This window comes from Camelus bactrianus, chromosome 6 (assembly GCF_048773025.1).
Source record: "Camelus bactrianus isolate YW-2024 breed Bactrian camel chromosome 6, ASM4877302v1, whole genome shotgun sequence".
Taxonomy (NCBI): Eukaryota; Metazoa; Chordata; class Mammalia; order Artiodactyla; family Camelidae; genus Camelus; species Camelus bactrianus.
The window spans coordinates 31432632-31449887 of record NC_133544.1 but is presented as its reverse complement, the minus strand read 5'-3'; the positions used below and the strand labels follow the sequence as shown (position 1 = coordinate 31449887).

General features: G+C 48.9%; 1 long non-coding RNA gene across 2 annotated transcripts in view; it reads right to left on the bottom strand.

Annotated features, from left to right (window-relative positions):
- LOC123618848 (uncharacterized) overlaps positions 1 to 17256 on the bottom strand; it is a 282431-nt gene that overhangs the window by 3613 nt on the left and 261562 nt on the right. For both annotated transcript variants that reach the window (XR_012507488.1, XR_012507489.1), the window contains exon 13: positions 6136 to 6175. This is a non-coding gene — a long non-coding RNA (uncharacterized LOC123618848). The remainder of the gene's footprint in view (positions 1 to 6135; positions 6176 to 17256) is intronic.

Below are 17256 nucleotides of genomic sequence, written 5' to 3'. Positions count from 1 at the left end.
AATATTACCTAACTGGAACTGATGAGTGATTTTTCTTTAAAAAAAAATTATTATTCACTGAAGTCCGTAGTTTATTCAGATTTCCTTAGTTTTAACTCAATGTCCTTTTCCTCTTCTAGGATCTATCCTGGATGCCACCTTATCATGAGTTGTCACATCTCCTAGGCTCCTCCTGGGTGTGACAGTTTCACAGACTTTCTTTGTTTTTGGCGACCTTGAGAGTTTTGAGGAGTAGTGTTCAGGTATATTGCAGGATGCTCCTTTATTGGAATTTGATGGTTTTTTTCATGTTTAAACAAATAAAAGTGCAGGATATAGCTGGCCTACTCAAGGTGAGGAGGCAAAATTAACCATGTGTAACAAATATATACAATAATTCTCCCTACCCCAAACATAACACACACACACACACACACACACACACACACACACACACACACACACTGTCTTCCTAAGTGCCTAGCACTGGTCTCCAACACAGTGATAGCCTGATATTTGGATGGATGAAAAGAGTGATGGATGGATACATTTTTTCTCAACTGCCACCATCCTTACTATCCTCACATAACTCTACGTTAATATCATTTTCAGTCTTTCAAAGGACATTCAACCCCTTTTTATCATGACACAATAAAATTCACAATATGTGTCTTCACTCCTGTTTTAAATATCTCTCATGTGACCCTACAGGCTTAAATCAGCCACAATTGTCATAAGACCCAGTACTAGTGGGACCTCAGGATAAAACTGCTCAGAGGTTATAATGCACTAACCCCCTAAAACAACTCCATCTATTTCTATCCACTAAGAATAATTCTTGCATAGAATATAAACCTGTGGTTGCCAAGGGGGCAACCTTGAGAAGGGACAGACTAGGATTTCAAAATGTAGAATAGATAAACAAGATTATACTGTATAGCACAGGGAAATATATACAAGATCTTGTGGTAGCTCACAGCGAAAAACAATGTGACAATGAATATATGTATGTTCATGTGTAACTCAGAAGTTGTGCTCTACACTGGAATTTGACACATTGTAAAATGACTATAACTCAATTTAAAAATTAAAAAAAAGTAGTTCTTGATCTTTAAAACTGTCAGATATTCTGTAAGATGAAGCGTCCATCATAAAAGGAATAAACAATTAAATAAATTGGAATTTAACTCCAAGAAGAAAAGGCTATGGATGACCTAATTATAATCTTCTAAGATTATGGGAGAATGGGAGGAGTTACCCAGACTTGAGTTCTAGCCCTGGCCCTGCCACAAACTAGCTGTGTGATCATGGGAAAGTTACTACACCTCTCTGTGCTTTCAGTTTCCCATCTGTAAAATGAGAAAAATAATGCTTACCTGGCAGAGCCATGGCAGGTTTATAGGGAGGTAACATATGTAACATGCTTAGCACTGTTCCTGACATGGACTCGGTAAAATCTAATTTCCCCCTTGCCTGCGATGTGATCTTAACATTTGATTAAAAATAAAACCACTTCCTATTTTTATGAGTCTTCACAGCTTAGGAACCATCTTCTCATGATTTAGGGCGATAAGCCATTATTGTCCTAGCTCTTCAAAGCCCAAGTAAAATAAAATGGATTTTGAGTCAAGTAATAGTGATTTTGGTTGGACAAAGCACATTTCTGACCACTGAGATAATAAAACTCAGAACAAATTATCTGGGGTGCTGTGGACTCTGTCCTTGGGGGAGTTTCAAAAAGGAGCGGGCAGCTCAGGGCACACAGCCTTGACCTTATCACCACTCAACAGCCATTGAAATCTTGGCTGATGGGAATAAGGTGGTGGGGCTCTGGGAGGCGGGAGGGGCAAAGGAGTTGCTGTTTATCCCTGGGATACTGTAACTCCACCCTCTGCCTTTTGGGAATCTTCCCAAATTCTGCCTCCAGAATTCAGAGTTTCCGGGAACCAAACTTTGCCTGGTGGAGATACATCTTGGTGCATAACCCAGTGTGTTGGGAGTAGCTTGTTTCTGTGTTCTTTTAAAAAATTAGCCTAAATGCAATGCTGATCTTCTCACCCGGGCTTGTCATTTAGGGGCTGCACCCCAGGGCTGTGCCAAGGTTCGGGGGGCTCACCTGGTGCCAAAGCGTTGCCAAGGCTCTTTGGTCCAGCCTAGACTTCCCAGCCATGTTGGGGGGGGTGGTCCCTGCTCTTACCACAATCACAGCACGGACACCACGTTGTAGTTTTCCCACTAGGGGTCTGCCCTTCTAAAGAGTCAGCAGCGTGAGGGAAGGGCCTGTGTCTTTACTGTGGTGCCTCTGGAATTGGTGCATGGACCAGTGTGCAGCAAAGGCACGAGAAACACGTGTTGAAGAATAAACACGTGTTTCCTTTAGAGCGCGAAGTACACGCGAAGGTTTTTTTCCTCCCCCATGACTGTGAGCCCACTGGGGGAAAGGCCGCTGCTCTTGCCTCTGTCTCAATGCCTGGAGTCCCTAGCAAGCCCTCCTTGCATAAGTGATTGGATGGTGCTTCCTTTGTGTGCATTGCTTTGAACGACTTTGTCTGTCTTGGCACCTGTGCAGTCCTGGGGGCAGGGCTCTGAGCTGGTCATTGCCATGGACTGCCACATCTGTTTTCTCCTGCATAGATCCTCCGAGTTTTAGCGGGCACATGGCTGCCTCTGATAAAAACAAGGTTTTCTAGCCTTCTTGGAATGATCACGTGACTAAGTTCTGGCCAAAGGGCTACCCACATGGTGATGGGTGCAGCTCACAGGAGCAAGTTCTGTACTTCCCTCCCCTCCCTTTTGCCAGTGGGGTGAGGACAGCACCCTAGGAATAGTGGAGCAACAAGAGAGACGAGGCTGGGTCCCCCATCTGGAGGGGTCTCCACACTGGCCCCAGACTGCTGGGGGCAAGAGAAGTAATTCTATCTTGTTTAAACCACTGTATCTGGTGGCTCTGTGAGAGCAGCCCAAACTCTAACCAGTACCCTCATCTCGGCACTCTTGCTGCCAGGGCGGGAGCCCTTCCTGTCCTGTCCATCTCCGCGTTTTCATCCGACCTCGTGGCGCTCCCAGGGAGGGTCTCGTAGAGGCGGGGAGGCAGTCCTTCTTCACCGCTCCAGCCTGAGCCAGTGGCAGTTTTCAGTTTAATGAAATGACACTAATGACTTTGCCTCCCTGAGATGAGCAGGCCTGTCCTCTCTGGAGAACCAGGGAAGGTCTTGGCACTTCCATCACTGCTGAGCTTGGAGGTCAAAGGGAAGACAGGAATCTCAGAAAGGGGCAGGGAGTCATGGACCTATAGAACAGGCATTTGCTGCCCCAGAACTGAGCCTGAACTTCAGTAAAAGGGAAGAGGACAGCACCTGGGCCTGCTTCATCCTGGCAGGTGCCACGGGAAGTTTCCAGTACTCACTTGGCAAGCAGGACACCTTTCACACCTGAGAAGTGCTGTTTGCTTAGCCTGTAGTGAGGCTCACTGGCTTTGTTAGGTATGCGGTGGTCCCTTGGCTCCTGCCCTCCTGCAGCCTTTGCAGCCCTGATGCTCTGGGTGGCACGTAGCTGACCCTGAACTCTCCTGCGCTGGGTTCCTTTGGGAAGCTATGGATCTGCCCCATGGACTCCTGCCCATAGCCCCTACTCCCCCACCTCTGTCCAACGAACTTGAACTCCTGCTCTTCAAACCCCGGCCCACTCCTCAGCCATGCCATGTCAACTCAATCCAAGGACTCTCCCTGGAGCTCTGGTTCCCTTTTGTGAACTCAGGTGTTCGGGTCAGAGAAAGGCACCATTATTCCAAACACTTTTCGTTTGTACTTTTTGGCGGGATGTGTGGTAAGCACCCGCTTCTCACTCATGTAGGGCAGTAGGGCCATGGGAGCTGAATTTCCTGTTTATTCTAACGTTGAGTGCTTACGCTGGGTCAGGTGCTTTGCTCAGCACTGACATGTAAATTAGCTCAGGGATTCTCTCAGCCATCTTTGAGGCTGGAGCTGTTATGATCCTCATTTCACAAATAAAGAAGCCAAGGCTCAGGGAGGATCAGCAGCTCACCACAGTAATCCAGTGCTCAGTGGGGCCCGGATTCATGGGGATTCTGGCCCCAATGCCTGCTCTTCCACGTGCCCCAGGTTTATGCCCGCCTTCTCGAGCATATGGTTGGGGACACAATGCAAAGTATCTTCAGTGAGGGGGAAAAGGCCTGGACCAGATGTGCGCTATCAAGGGTCAGATACACCAGACAAGAGCAGAGCCAAATATAGAGTGTGAGGTCAGAGGTCAGATTCTGGGATGATCAGAAACAGGAGGGCAAGGTAGGTGGAGCAGAATGGGGCAGAGTGTGTGCTGAGAATTAGGCGGAGAGCCAGGAGCTTCCGACTTTCGGGTGTTGGCCACTGGGCTAGGGAGAGGCTACCTGTCTGCCGGTGCTGGTAGGGCTCGGGGAAGGGGAGGGCCTGGGGGGAAGCCAGGGGCAGCACCTCTCCCTCACAGTGAAATTAGCTGCTTCCCACTGCTCCTCTCCCTGCAGTCTTGCAGGTCCAGGAAGAAGCAGGAAGGTTCCCTGGATGTGTAACATGAGTACTTCCTCCAGCGAGGAGGGAGGAGGCTGAGGGTGTGGGCTGTGACTGCTCCCCAGCCTGGCCTTTCTCAGTGCCCTCCCAGCTGCGGGGCCCTAGAGTGACAACAGAACTTATGAGGTTTGCCAAACCAGGCTTCTTCTGTCCCAGGTCACCTCCGTTTACTTTCAGATGTTATGCGCTTTAAAATAGCCTTGCTGATAGGTAGCCAAACCCAGCAGACCTGAAAAGTGCTACCAGGATGGAAAGACTGAAGGACACTGGCCTCCCAGCCTGATCAGTGCTGCCCCTGCCACCCCCCTTCTCCTAGAACCTGTCTCCAGGCCCAGAGACCCCAGAAACTTTGCCTCAAAATACAAATTCCTGTGAAAACGCCATAAAAAGCTGATAGAAAGGATGAGTCCTAATGGCCTGGCAAGAAAGAAAACTCCATTTCCACCGTCCCAATGCCGACGTGAGCTGGGTCCTTGTGGGCTGGATTCACAATGAATTTGGATTCACATGGCAGCTGGGAGGCAGCGGGGAGATGAGAACCAGGAGGGAGGCAGGATGACAGCCTAGGGCCCATTTTCACGGCCTCTCTGCTCTGTCATTTTCCCCACTGGCCCCTCAGAAGCTTCCAGGGCCTGGAGAGGCTCCCTCAGGGTGTAAACACCTGGGGAGGTCTCACCGCATGTGATGTCACAGACTGGCTGGGCTGATCAATATTCACATAACCAACGATAAGTACTGAGGCCCCGGACAGTGTGCTGTGCCGCGGGCACACAGGAATAAATAAAATGAACAAAACATGGTCTCTGCCTTGGAGCAGAGTCAAGAAAACACGGGGTGCTGGAGATGCACTTAGTAGGGGTACCTTTAGAGGTTAAGGAAGGCTCTCTGGAGGAGGTGACCCTGAGGCTGAGACTGGGAGGAAGAATAGAATGCAGCAGTCAAGTGGTGGGAAAGGATGTCACACGCAGAGGAAGGGCATGTGCAGAGGCCCAGAGGTGAGAGGGAGCCAGCTGTACCCGTGAGACCACAGTGGTTCAGTGTGACTGGCGTGGGCAATGCTGGGGCCAGGGGGGCGGGAGCGAGGTACAAACAGACTGGAGAGCAGGGCGGGCCCAGATGCTGGCGGGCCTTGTGAGAGATTCCTGAATGGTCTGGACTTCCTGAGGGCAGGCCTTGTTTTGTTCACTGCTCCATCCCCAGCCGCTACGTTGCTGACAGGGACAGGTGGATGCTTAGCATGCATTTGTGGTTGAGGAAGTGGTGAGCGCTGAAAGATTTTAAACAGAGACAAGATCTGTCGAGTTCTGCATTTTAGAACCACCCCCAAGGCTGCAATGCAGAGGGTGGATTTCAGAGCAACAGTGTCAGGGCGGGAGGCAGGGACCTGACCAAGACCCTAACCACAGATGGTGGTGGGGGTGGAGACAGCGGGGTGGTGGGATCCACAGGCCTCCATGACTGGTCGCAGGGAGGTAGTGAGAAGGAGGAGCCCGGATGAAAGGCATCAGGTGTCACTTCCTCTGTGAGCATTGGGCAAGGTGCACACCACAGCCCTGAGCGGCGCTGCCCCAGCTGGACGTCCGAGTCCACTCACCTTGAAGTCCAGGCTCAGTTGTGAAGTTCAGGTCCCTCATCTGCAAAAAAAGGAGATCCCACTAGTCATAGGCATGGGGGCAGAGATTATATAAAGCACATGGCGCAAGGCCTGGCCTACAGTGACCTCAGTGTAAGACCCCCAGTATTACTTGAGGGGGCCCTGAGGGAAAGGCACCCCTCCAACAGCAGGAGATGGCCCGGGGGGCTGTCCGGAGGAAGGACTGGAAGGAGCAAAAACTGTCTTTGTAGGATAGCACGAGGAGTGTGAGTCATTCAGAGCTTTGGAGATGTAGGCAAACATGTGAGAGCGATAGAGGCTGCAAAGACAAGTGAGAGAAAACGCCATGTGGCCGTGCTTCCGGAGGGCGGCCTCTGACATCTCACCGGGGCCCTCACCCGTTCCTGCCACCGGCCTGGCACCGTCCCTTCTCCGCGCTGCAGCGAGGGTTTCCACGCAGCTTGGAATTGACCCAGCAGCCCTGAGGAGCCACTGAAGGTTCTGGGCCGGGGGATGACCAGCTCAGCACTGTGAGCTCATTGTGCTGCCCAGAAGGCAAGGCCCTGGAGGGACGGTCATGGGGCAGCCTAAGCGGTGTACCCACCTGGTCCAGGCAGGCCCGTGGGGCTCCCCACTACCTACAAGGATGGCCCAACCTTGTGTGTTCCCCAGGCTTCCCCTCCTTCCCTCCAGTGTACCCCAAACGGTGTGAGGGAGACCAGGACCCCAGGGTCTGTGTCTGTGGCAGAGGAGAGGACCACTGCTGCCCCCACAGTATGTCTGTAAAGGCTGATGCTTCATCTTGTAAATTCATGCCAATTTTACCTTCTATGGCATAACATTCATGCTTATTTTAATTTCAAAAATGTCTTCAAATCTCTTCTTATATACCTTATTCTACCCAAATGTTTACGCAGGATTAACACCCTTGGAAGATGCACCGTACTTGCTCTGTAGCTTTGAGTGTGCCTTGACCTACAGCAGTGGGTGCCCGAGCATGTAGGCACCCAATGTGGGAGGCATCAACTTAACACTTTAGCTGTGTCCTTTTGTTCGAGTTTTCTCATGCTTGAGCACAATCCCTTCTTGAGCTGGAGAACTCGTACTTATGCTTCAAAACCCAGCTCAACTGTTGCCTCTTAAGTTAAAATTAATCAATTTATTAATTTAATAAATAAGGACTTCACAAGAGGCTGTCCCTGCTGCCCTGCCCAGCTTTCCCCTTTCCAGTAGGATGAACACAGCCTTCATGAGTATTTCCATATACTCTGTAATATCTCCATCAGAGTGCTTATCCCATTATGGGAAAATGTAGTTAAAAATTTTTTTTTAATTATTATTTTTTAATAGAGGTACTAGGGATTAAACCCAGGATCTCATGCATGTTAAGCTTGTACTCCACCACTGAGGTATACCTTCCCCCCAGAATGTAGTTTTGATATCTGTTTGTTTGCCCTACTAGTTCTGTGAAGGTAAAAGCAAGAAAGGATCTTAATTATGTTTGTCCCTTGCAACCTATGACAGTGCCCGGCATACAGCAGGAACTCTAGTCAAAGGGGAGGGAGAAGCTGCGAAAGACTTTTGAATGGTATGTGGAGTTGAATTCTGACAGTGATGGGGTACCTAGGATCACTGTGGCTCCCTTCTGCAGAGTCACCACGGCTGGAGTAGGGGTCCCAGTCCTGCCTCTGCTCACTGCAGGCAGAGGGTGCTCACACGAGGCCACATGATCCTCCCTCTAATGCTAATCAAGCATGCCTTTGCTGCCAAACATACCCCCAAGCCAGAAGCCAGGAGGAAGAAGTATCTTTAAAATACATAAAGAGCAATACATGATTCAAATGCTGCCCCCATTCCAGGGGCAGACCTGTGCTCTCTGGCAAAGTTGATCTGCCTCCATGCAGAGATTTACTCGCAGCCTCCAGAACACCCCTGCTCAGAGGAAACAGAGAAGTCAGCTGCACTCCTCCATGATCAGCTCAAGGAACCACCTCAGCTCTGCCTCCTTTTCCCTTTTCTCACAGGAGTTTCCCCAAACTGGATGTCAAGCCCTCGAGGAAGCACACTCCTGGGCTCCCACCCCGGGGAGCCCTACCATTCGTAGTTGCCGATAAAGGCCATTTGATTCTGCCACACCTTCAAGGCCTGGGTTCTGACCTTGGTGGGATTTATTCACTCGGGTTATCCAAGCAAGGATTTCTAAAGCCTGTCAGGGTCGAGGGGTTTTTCAGAATGTGATGCTCCTGCTCCCGCCTCGGACTATTTATGAAGTTCCAGCTCTGGTTTCTGATGGCTCCCAGCCTGCAGGTGGGCGTGTTGGTCTCGACTACCTTCCATTCACCTGTCTTTGCCGCTGCAGGAGACAAACTCGTGCTCTTCAGACAAGCAGGCTACTGAGGCTTGGGAGCATAACAACCTGTTTTAGCCAGAGTTGTTGAACTCTAGGAATCTTTGCCCGGAAAAGAGAAAATAAATCAATATTTGCTTAAGGAATAAAGACCAAACTTCCACAGAAAAACAAAATGCAATTTGTAAATTATCAAAGCCAGCTCTAGTCATCACAGAGGGAATGAAACTTGAAGCTTTTAACTGGGCAACTTGCTAGGTTAAATCCCGGGCCATGTTAATTACTGAGGCCTGCACTCCTCTCTTCCCCTTGGCTATATCCTCCTCCCATCTGACCCCAGCCGCTGGCCTCCATCCGCATCTCCATCCTTTCCTGGATGTTGCCTCTGCCACTATTTCATCATTTATATGTAGATAAGGTGGAGAGAGCAGGAGGAAACAATGAAGCCTCCTTTTCAAGATATGTATTATTTCTTGTTTGAACCAGTAAAATAGGCTCCCAGCCTACCTCCCTGGCTCTAATTCTGGCCCTCCTCACCCTCCACACAGCTGCTGCTCCAGATATCTGTCTAAGATGTAAATTTGACGCTGCCTGATGCTGGCAGCTCTTAGGCAGTGTCCCACAAGGCCTCCAGGATTTAACCCTGTCTCTCGATCCTGGGATCCAATCCACCATCTACCACCAGAAAGTGTGCTGTGGCCTGGGATTCCTCCATGAACCTGGGTTCCTAACACCACACCGATCTCAAGACACCTTTCAAAAGAGCTAAAATCTAAATCAAAAAGTAAATAAGGGAGACGGAAAAAGAGACATCTACCAAGAAAGGATGTGCAACCAGACGTAAAAGAGAGAAAGATTTTTTTGCACCACATTGGGTGACAGCAGCCGCAGCAGAATTAGGAATTCTGGTGAAACGTGCTTTTTCTTTTAGTTCTTCTTTTTTGGCTTAAAAACCCTTTTTTGGAAGTACAAAATACATTCAGAAACATACATAAATCATAAGTGTATGGCTCAGAGAATGTTCATAAACTGAACACGCTCCTGCGAGTGGCGCCCAGACAGAGAAACGGGACCCGACCACACACCCCCCAGGAGCCCTCCTCATAGTCACTGCCGTGCGAGGGTGACCGTATTGGCCTCAGACATCCCCAAGCAGTTTCGCCCATTTGTGAACTTTATGTAAATATCAGCTTTCAGAATGTACTCTTCGGTGATCAGCTCCATTGGCTAAACGTTATGTTGATAAGATTCAACCATGTCCTTGTTGTTGGTTCATTCTCCTTGCTGTACAATACTCAATTGTGTGAGTGAATATACCATGCTTTATCTGATCTGCTGCTGCTGGGCACTTGAGTAATTTCTAGTTTGGGGCTGTTATAAAAATGCTGTTATGAGCATTCTAGTTCACGTCTTTTGGTGAACAGGTGTGTGACATACTGCGGATTAGCATCCATCCTGGGCCGTGGGAATCTGATAGGTTCAGCTTTAGTAGGTGCTGTCAAACGGTTTTCCAACGTACGTGAATGGAACCTATTAACAGCGGGAGACCCCTGGTGACTCCGCATCCTCTGCTGTGGTCAGTCTCCTTTATTTTAGCTGCTCCAATAGGCCTGTGGTGGCATGTTGGGTGCTTTAAGTAGCGTTCCCTGATACTACGGTGTCGAACACCTAGCCTTATTGGCCATTTAGATAATCATTTTGTGAAGTGCCTGTTCAGGTATTTTGCCTGTTTTTCATGAGTTGTCTGTCGTTCCTTACAGATTTGTAGGAGAAACTGTGTCTTTCTGAGTAATCGTGTTTTCCACTTTGTCCCCCTTAAATCCACTCAGAGTTATTAATGAGAGCCCTCGGCATGACTAAGTCAGGTGCTGGAGTATGCAGAGGAGTGAGGCCCAAAGCTCACTCTTTGTCCTCAAGTGTGTGCCTTTGTCTTCGGGGATTTTGGAGTCTAGACTGCAGGCCCCTGCACTGGCTGGAAGTCTCGGCTGGCCCTTGGCCTCTTCTCACTCCCATCCAAACCTCACCAAAGCTTGGCCCGGTGGGCAGGAGTTGGGTTGAATTTCCAAAGCTCAGTAGTTAACTCTTCTGAAGGTTTCCATGAAAGAAACAGGGAGACAGAATCAAATGATTTGAGGCAGATGAGGCCTCACTGACTCCGTCCCACCTCACCAATTGGCGAGGGCACCGCCCTGCAGAGCGGCCCGGCGGCGGCTCTCTCCTCTGGGAACGGACAGCAATGGTCAGGAGCCACAGGTTGATACTGACGCTGCCCTACTTCCTGCCTTCCAGGAAGAGCTGGTACTCTGTTTGGTTTGGAAGACATGAGCTTTCCATAGGACACCTATTTTGGAATTCTATCACCATGTCTTAACTGATGGCTTCTATTTCTATAGACATGTAGCAGCCACAGGAGTCTGCTAACTGCTGGGTAGAAAACTCCTTCTGGATTCACTGAGGCCTTGTACTGATCTCATTTTGTGACCTGATGTTGTTCTGAAAGACAGTGTCCTACAGTGATCAGTGAACCACACTCAGGAGATCTGACCAGGTCACTGTGTGACCTTAGGCAAGTTGCTTAACTTCTCTGAGCCTTTCTCCCCTTGTTCATCAGCCAAATGAGAATCCTAGTTCCTGTCATGCCTACCCTGCCAGGTTTCTGGAAAATTCAAGTCAGTTAATATATATGAAAAAGCATTTTGAACGATATAAAGTGCTAAATAAAGGTAAAGTCCTACCACACACTGGATTTTGTTCCAATATAGCATTTGGAGCTCAGGTTTTCTTTTAATCATCCATTTCCATTTTTCTTGTACTAGCTGGTGCTCAGACCTGTTCGTGGCCCTCGGCTTGGAATTCTTTCATGTGAAGGGTACCTCTTTGGTCTAGATAAACTCGTGTACATTGGCATTTCACCACATGGCTACTTCCTCTGTGACCTTTTCCTTCCTTTCTTTCTTTTCAGGGTCTAGCAGACCTTTGTCACCTGGACAGGATTCACACAGGCAGCCTCCAAGCCACATCAAGGGATTTTAATTTCCTCATGGCTTTGTTAACATTTCACATTGTTACAGGTCAAAACTTAAGGTTATTTACTAGGAATGAGAAATGTCACTAGTATAAACTGTGGGAGCCCCATGATTTCCCTCCAGGGATTCAGAACAATACATGGCGCCCATCATCCTGTTGACTTCACATGACACTGACCTCCTGAGACCCGTGGGCTTGACCACAGTCTGATGGGAGGACAGCCACTCTGGGCTGGGGAATGCCAAGGAGCCTCTTCCTTCACTGGCTGCCACTTTGTTATAGAAAATTCTGGAAGGTGCAAAATCCATTTCTTAACCAATAAGGGAGGGGAATGGAGATATCCATTCACTCATTCAAAAGTCACCCACTCGTCTTGTACTCACTCGTTCAGTGGTGAGCACCTGCTGTGCAAGTATGAATGGGAGTGACTGTATAGAGCTGTTTACGTGTGTGTTTGGTCTCTTCCCCATCTGCTCCCTCTCTCTGTCAGTGTAAGTATAGCAAAGAGATGAGGTAAGGGAGGCCATGATAAGGAGGGGGACCCACAAGTTCTAAAGGAAAGAGGATGCTTTTGGTAATCGTCAGAAACAGAACTTTCTGTATCTTCCCTTCTTTTGGTTTCTGTGCACCATCCTCTTTTTGTTTTTCTCTTTTGCTGTCCCTTCTTCCTCTATACATTGAAATTCCTCAGGGATGTAACCCAGGCCCCATTCTCTTTCCTCTAAGAAGGTCCCAGCTATTCTCATGGCTATCAATGCCTTCCATAGCCGCCAACCACCCCCTTCCATTTCTAGCCTGACCTTTCTTCCAAGCTGCAGACAAGCAGGGCTACCATCTCACTTGATTTGTCCACTTGAAAGAATCAATAGCATCTCCAACTTTGCATCCCAAAGATGGAGATGTCCATCTTCCTCCCACTCTGGCACTCCCTGCACTTTTCCTCATCTCGGCCAAACCAGGAACGCAGGAGACAGCCTTGATTCTCCCCTCTCTCCTCCTGCCACTCCCATCCACCACCTGCGTGGCTTCTCGAAGCTGTGCAGCTCTCACCATCCTCTTTCCAGAACCACTGTGGTGGCCTCCAAGCTAAGCCTTCCCTCTCTTCCTCTTGCCTCATCCTCTCTGCAGGGAGAGACAGCAAGTGCCAGCTTTTAAAAATGAGAATTGCATCATATTCCTTCCCTGCCTGAAAGCCTGCGGGGGCTTCCTGCCACACTGTAAATGAATGCAAGCTGCTCATGGGACCCCTCCGACCCCCCCGCTCCTTGCTCACCTTGCCTCCCTCCCTCTCTCCTCACCTCACCCGTCCCGCCGGCCTCTCTCAGTTGCTAACTCAGGGTCTTCTCTTTTCCAGCACTTTTCTCTGCCTGGAATCTTCTCGTCTTTAAATCTCATACCCAGCATCACTCCTTGGATGTGCCCTGCTTTGCCTCCATTTGTTTATCTCCCTTGTTAGTCTCATCTTCATAGCCCTTCCAGTCTGTAATTATCCACTGATTTATATGTGAATTGGCATCACGTCTCCCTCCTCTATAAGCCCCATGAAGACAGGAATTAGGCCTTTCCCTCAGTGCCCAGCACATAGCAGGAACTCGATAAATATATATTTGTTTAAAAAATAAATACCCAAACGATACAAAATCAGCTATTTAAATTGTAAATCGTATACATTCTACTCTTTGAGAGCAGAAGAACTGTCACTTATGAAACTGGTACTTCCCACCTGGCAAGGAGTGACCTGGGTCCTCTGCTCTGGAGGCTACACCCTGGCCTCCCTCCAGCGGTGGCCCTCCCTGTGGGGTAAGGAGTCCCCAGGACCAATGGGACAGTCCTACCCAGAGCTCCCGCCCCAGCTAGGGTGGCCACATTAGCAAACAAAAATATATGATTCACAGTTAAATCTGAATTTCAGATAAATATGCACTCATTTTTTTAGTATAAGTATGTCCCATGCAATATTTGGGGCATACTTACACTAAAAAAAGAAATTCACTGTTTATCAGGAATTCAAGTTTGACTCGATATCCTGTGTTTTATTTGGCACCCCCAGCCCCAGCTTCTAAACCAGGGGTCTGCAAACTGGCCTGTGGGCCGGATTCAACTTGCTGCCTGTTTTCATCAGTTAAGCTGCATTGGCACACAGCCACACCCATTCACGTATCTAACGCCTACAGGGGCTTTTGTGAGACAGTAGCAAAGCTGAATGCTTGTGACAGAGACCATATTGCCCACAAAGCTGAAAGTATTTACCAAGTGACCCTCTACAGTCAGCTGACCTCTGTTCCAGACAGGCTGAGTCCCCAGGGCCTCGTAAGTGTCTTCCCAACAATCCTGAGCTTCCTTCCAGAGCAGGCGGAGGCCACGCTCTGGTCTGGCCTCTGAGGGTGGAGGACTGTGCAGGGCCTCCAAGTGCAGGGCGGGGCTGAAGGAGGGAGGCTGGGTGCCTGTTTCTGCCCAGAACCCGGAGGATCTCAGAATTCTAAATTTGCACCTGGCCTTCCATTTCACTGGGAAGATATGTCTTTCAAGATAGGAAACATTTTACTTACTTTGTGTATTAGATTGATTTAACTTTTAAATATTTAAACATGTGGCACACGGGCCTCCTTCTTTCTCCTGACCTGGGGCCCCGCAAATGTCAGATCTGTTCTAAACAATCAAGGCCAAGAAATGTCATCAATAGTGCCATCTTGTGGTGAGATCTACTGTTACCACTTCCAAGCTGTCTAAGCTCCCTTACACTTCAGTCTTCTGCGCTCAAGGGCTTAGGAATTCTGCCTATGACTGTAACAAGCAAAGTTCAAAACTGAACCATTAGGAGGTTCTAAAATGTTTTACGAGACATTAAAGAGATATTAAATGGTATTCAGCAGAATTTTCTTCAAAATTAGTAATTTACAGGTGGCCCATAATAATAATTTCTCCTATTTGCAGTGCTTTACAGTTCACAAAGCATGTTCACACAGGACTTCGTAGCTGAACCTCACATCCACACTGTGGGTTCCACTGAAAATGGAGACTTTTAATGTCCGTGACTTGCGCCAGCCTGTCCAGCAGGTCCAGAGCTCTATCATCATTTTAGAGGCATCTAATTAACCGGAAGAGGGTGTGAGCAGAAAATCAATTTCCTTAACCCTGAAGAGAACAGAGAGGTCACATTTCAGCAGGCTGGAACTTTGATACTGACTTCCTCTTAGGGTTCCCAGGCCAAGGTAAGGAAGAGGAGGTTTCCGAAAGACAATTATCATCCTTCAATACCAGACATTTGAGCCAGTTGCTTATTATCCTCGACAAAGAGAATTTAGCAAGAGCCGATGCTCTGACATTTCCGTTATCCTCAAACAACTGTGACAACCCCCTTCTCTGCTCTGCAGGCAGCAGCACACAGGAGGTGCCCTAGGCCCCGGCCTTGAGTCAGGACACAGGGTTAACCTTCACCGATGCCTCCACTCCAGCCAATCCAGGGAGGTCTGAACTGCTTGGAGGACCTTTAATTCCAATCTGTCAGAGATCGACATCATGTCCAGAGATAGCTGCGAAGACAACTTCCTCCCACCAGCCCGGTGGTGAGCTGGGGGATTCACCATCTCTGGGGCTGAGCACACAGTCGAGTTTCCCTTCACAGCTAGAAATACATGGAGGGAATTCAGGGAATGTGACAAGGAGCTGGAAGAATTTTTGTTAAATTATACTTTTCTTAAGGACCAATAGATGCTTTAAAGCAGTCCACCAAGGGGGTGTTTTTGTGGCTCTGATGAAAACAGTTGGGCCTCTCGCTTCTGGGAAAGCCAATCTGAACCACCCAAGAGATGCTTTTCCAACTTTTTGATAGTGTATGATGTGATTTGTGGGAAAATAAGTTCACTTTGCTTTTCATTTGTGGACTTCTGGGTTCTGCAGTGAGCTGGGGGACCAAGTTGATCAGATCCAGGCTTGCCTATCGAACTCCAGATTCATTCACTTATTCAAGCACATAGTCAATAAATGTGTACTGAGACCCATCTTAGCCTCAGACACTCCTCAACACATTAATAAGACTTGGCCATGCCCATGTGACATTCAAAGGCTTGTGCTGCTGGGGACTCGTGTTGCAGGGGCCAGGAAAGGCTTTCCAGCTGAGACACTTGAGTCGGGTTTTGAAGGACCAGTGCCAGTTAGCCAGACAGATGGGGACAAAGGAAGGGAACGCAGGCTAGCTGACACCAAAGCCCATACTCCACGCTACACGGCCTCCCGAGACCTATATTGACAGGAAGCCTCTCCAGAGGGCAGTCACCAAGAGAAATTCTGTTCCTAAAGCCCCCACCCCCTCGAACAGCACTATGACTGCCCTTGCACAAATGACCAAGGCAGAAGGGCCTGAGGCAAAGCAGACAGAGGCTCGTGGAGAAACCAAAGCAACCCCAGGGAAGTCTGGTGGGTCCTGCCAATCCTGGCCAGCAGGGGGCAGTGCGGGGTTCTTTGAGGCCTTAGTCTGCACCCTTCCCTGGGAAGGTCCCTAAAGGTAAAGCGAGCCAAGCCCTCTCCCAGGAAGGTTACACCCCTTTTTATTGTCTTCACAGTGCTTATTACTTTCTGAAATGTCGCTGTTTATTCGTTTACGTTCCCGTGTATAATCTTCCTCTCCCTCTCCAGGTCATAAGTTCCACGAGCAAAAGGCTTGCCTGCCTTGTTCTCTGCTGTGTTGCTAGTGCCTACATCAGTGCTTGGCATGTGCTGATTTCTCTTTAATATTTTTAAAAAATAAGTTAATGAGTGTGTGAGTCCACGTGACATTGAGAAATGGGCACAGCAGGAAAACTCAGACCTATGTGTTGCCGTTGGCTCCTGAAAGAGTCTCTTGACATATGGTCTCGCTCCACGTCTGCAAGATGAACAGCCAGGAGCACGGAGGGCCCAGGACGAGACACCTCTTGTGTATTCTGGGCTGAGTGTTGCTGGGCCAAGGGAAGCTGTCGATGCCTGGCCAGGAGGCCAAGGTCGCGGACCAGCAGGTGGGAGGAATGGCAAGGTCTGAGCCTAGCCCTGCCGCAGTGGAGGGATAGGAAGGCACAGAGGTAACGTGAGATGCCTGGTCCAAGGAGGCCATGCCGACACCAGCTGCAGGGCAGTCTGATTCCCAGACAGAGCAGAGTGAGGAGCCAGAAGATGTGGAAGCTGGGCCTGGGCCGTGGGAAGTGTGGGGCTACTTCCCGGGGATCCGGCTGTCTGTGCCTGAGGAACCTCTGAAGGCCAGGCTCTCCCTTGCAGGCACGTGGGTCTGACTCCAGGGGGAGGGCTCTGATTCTGACTCCTACTATTATTCTGGGGCTTGCTTTTAGCTTCAGCCTTATGGCCTCTCTCACTTAGGGTCATCCCTTTGTCAACTAGATTTTTAAATGAAAATCTAAGAATGAAAATACTAGACAGATATGCTGTAAAAAAAACTACTGGTCCAGCCAGTCAGTGATATATATTGACCACCTGTGCCTGGCCTGTGCTGGGAGCCTGATGTGTTGTGAACACAATGTTGAAAGCCTTTAATGGGACTTCAGAGAAGTAGGAGAGTGGCATTCGTTACCAGTGCTGCCCTCCGAGAACGCAGCAGCCTGGTCATACCTATGCGTATTGAGAGGTCTGCTTCCTGGGATCAGGGCCACAATCAAAAGTGGCAGTTTTCAAATTTTAAATCTATTTGGCCCAAAGTGACACCAGAGTGTGTTTCAGGCTCTTCCCCACCTGCTCGACATAATTAAAGCCCATGTTAT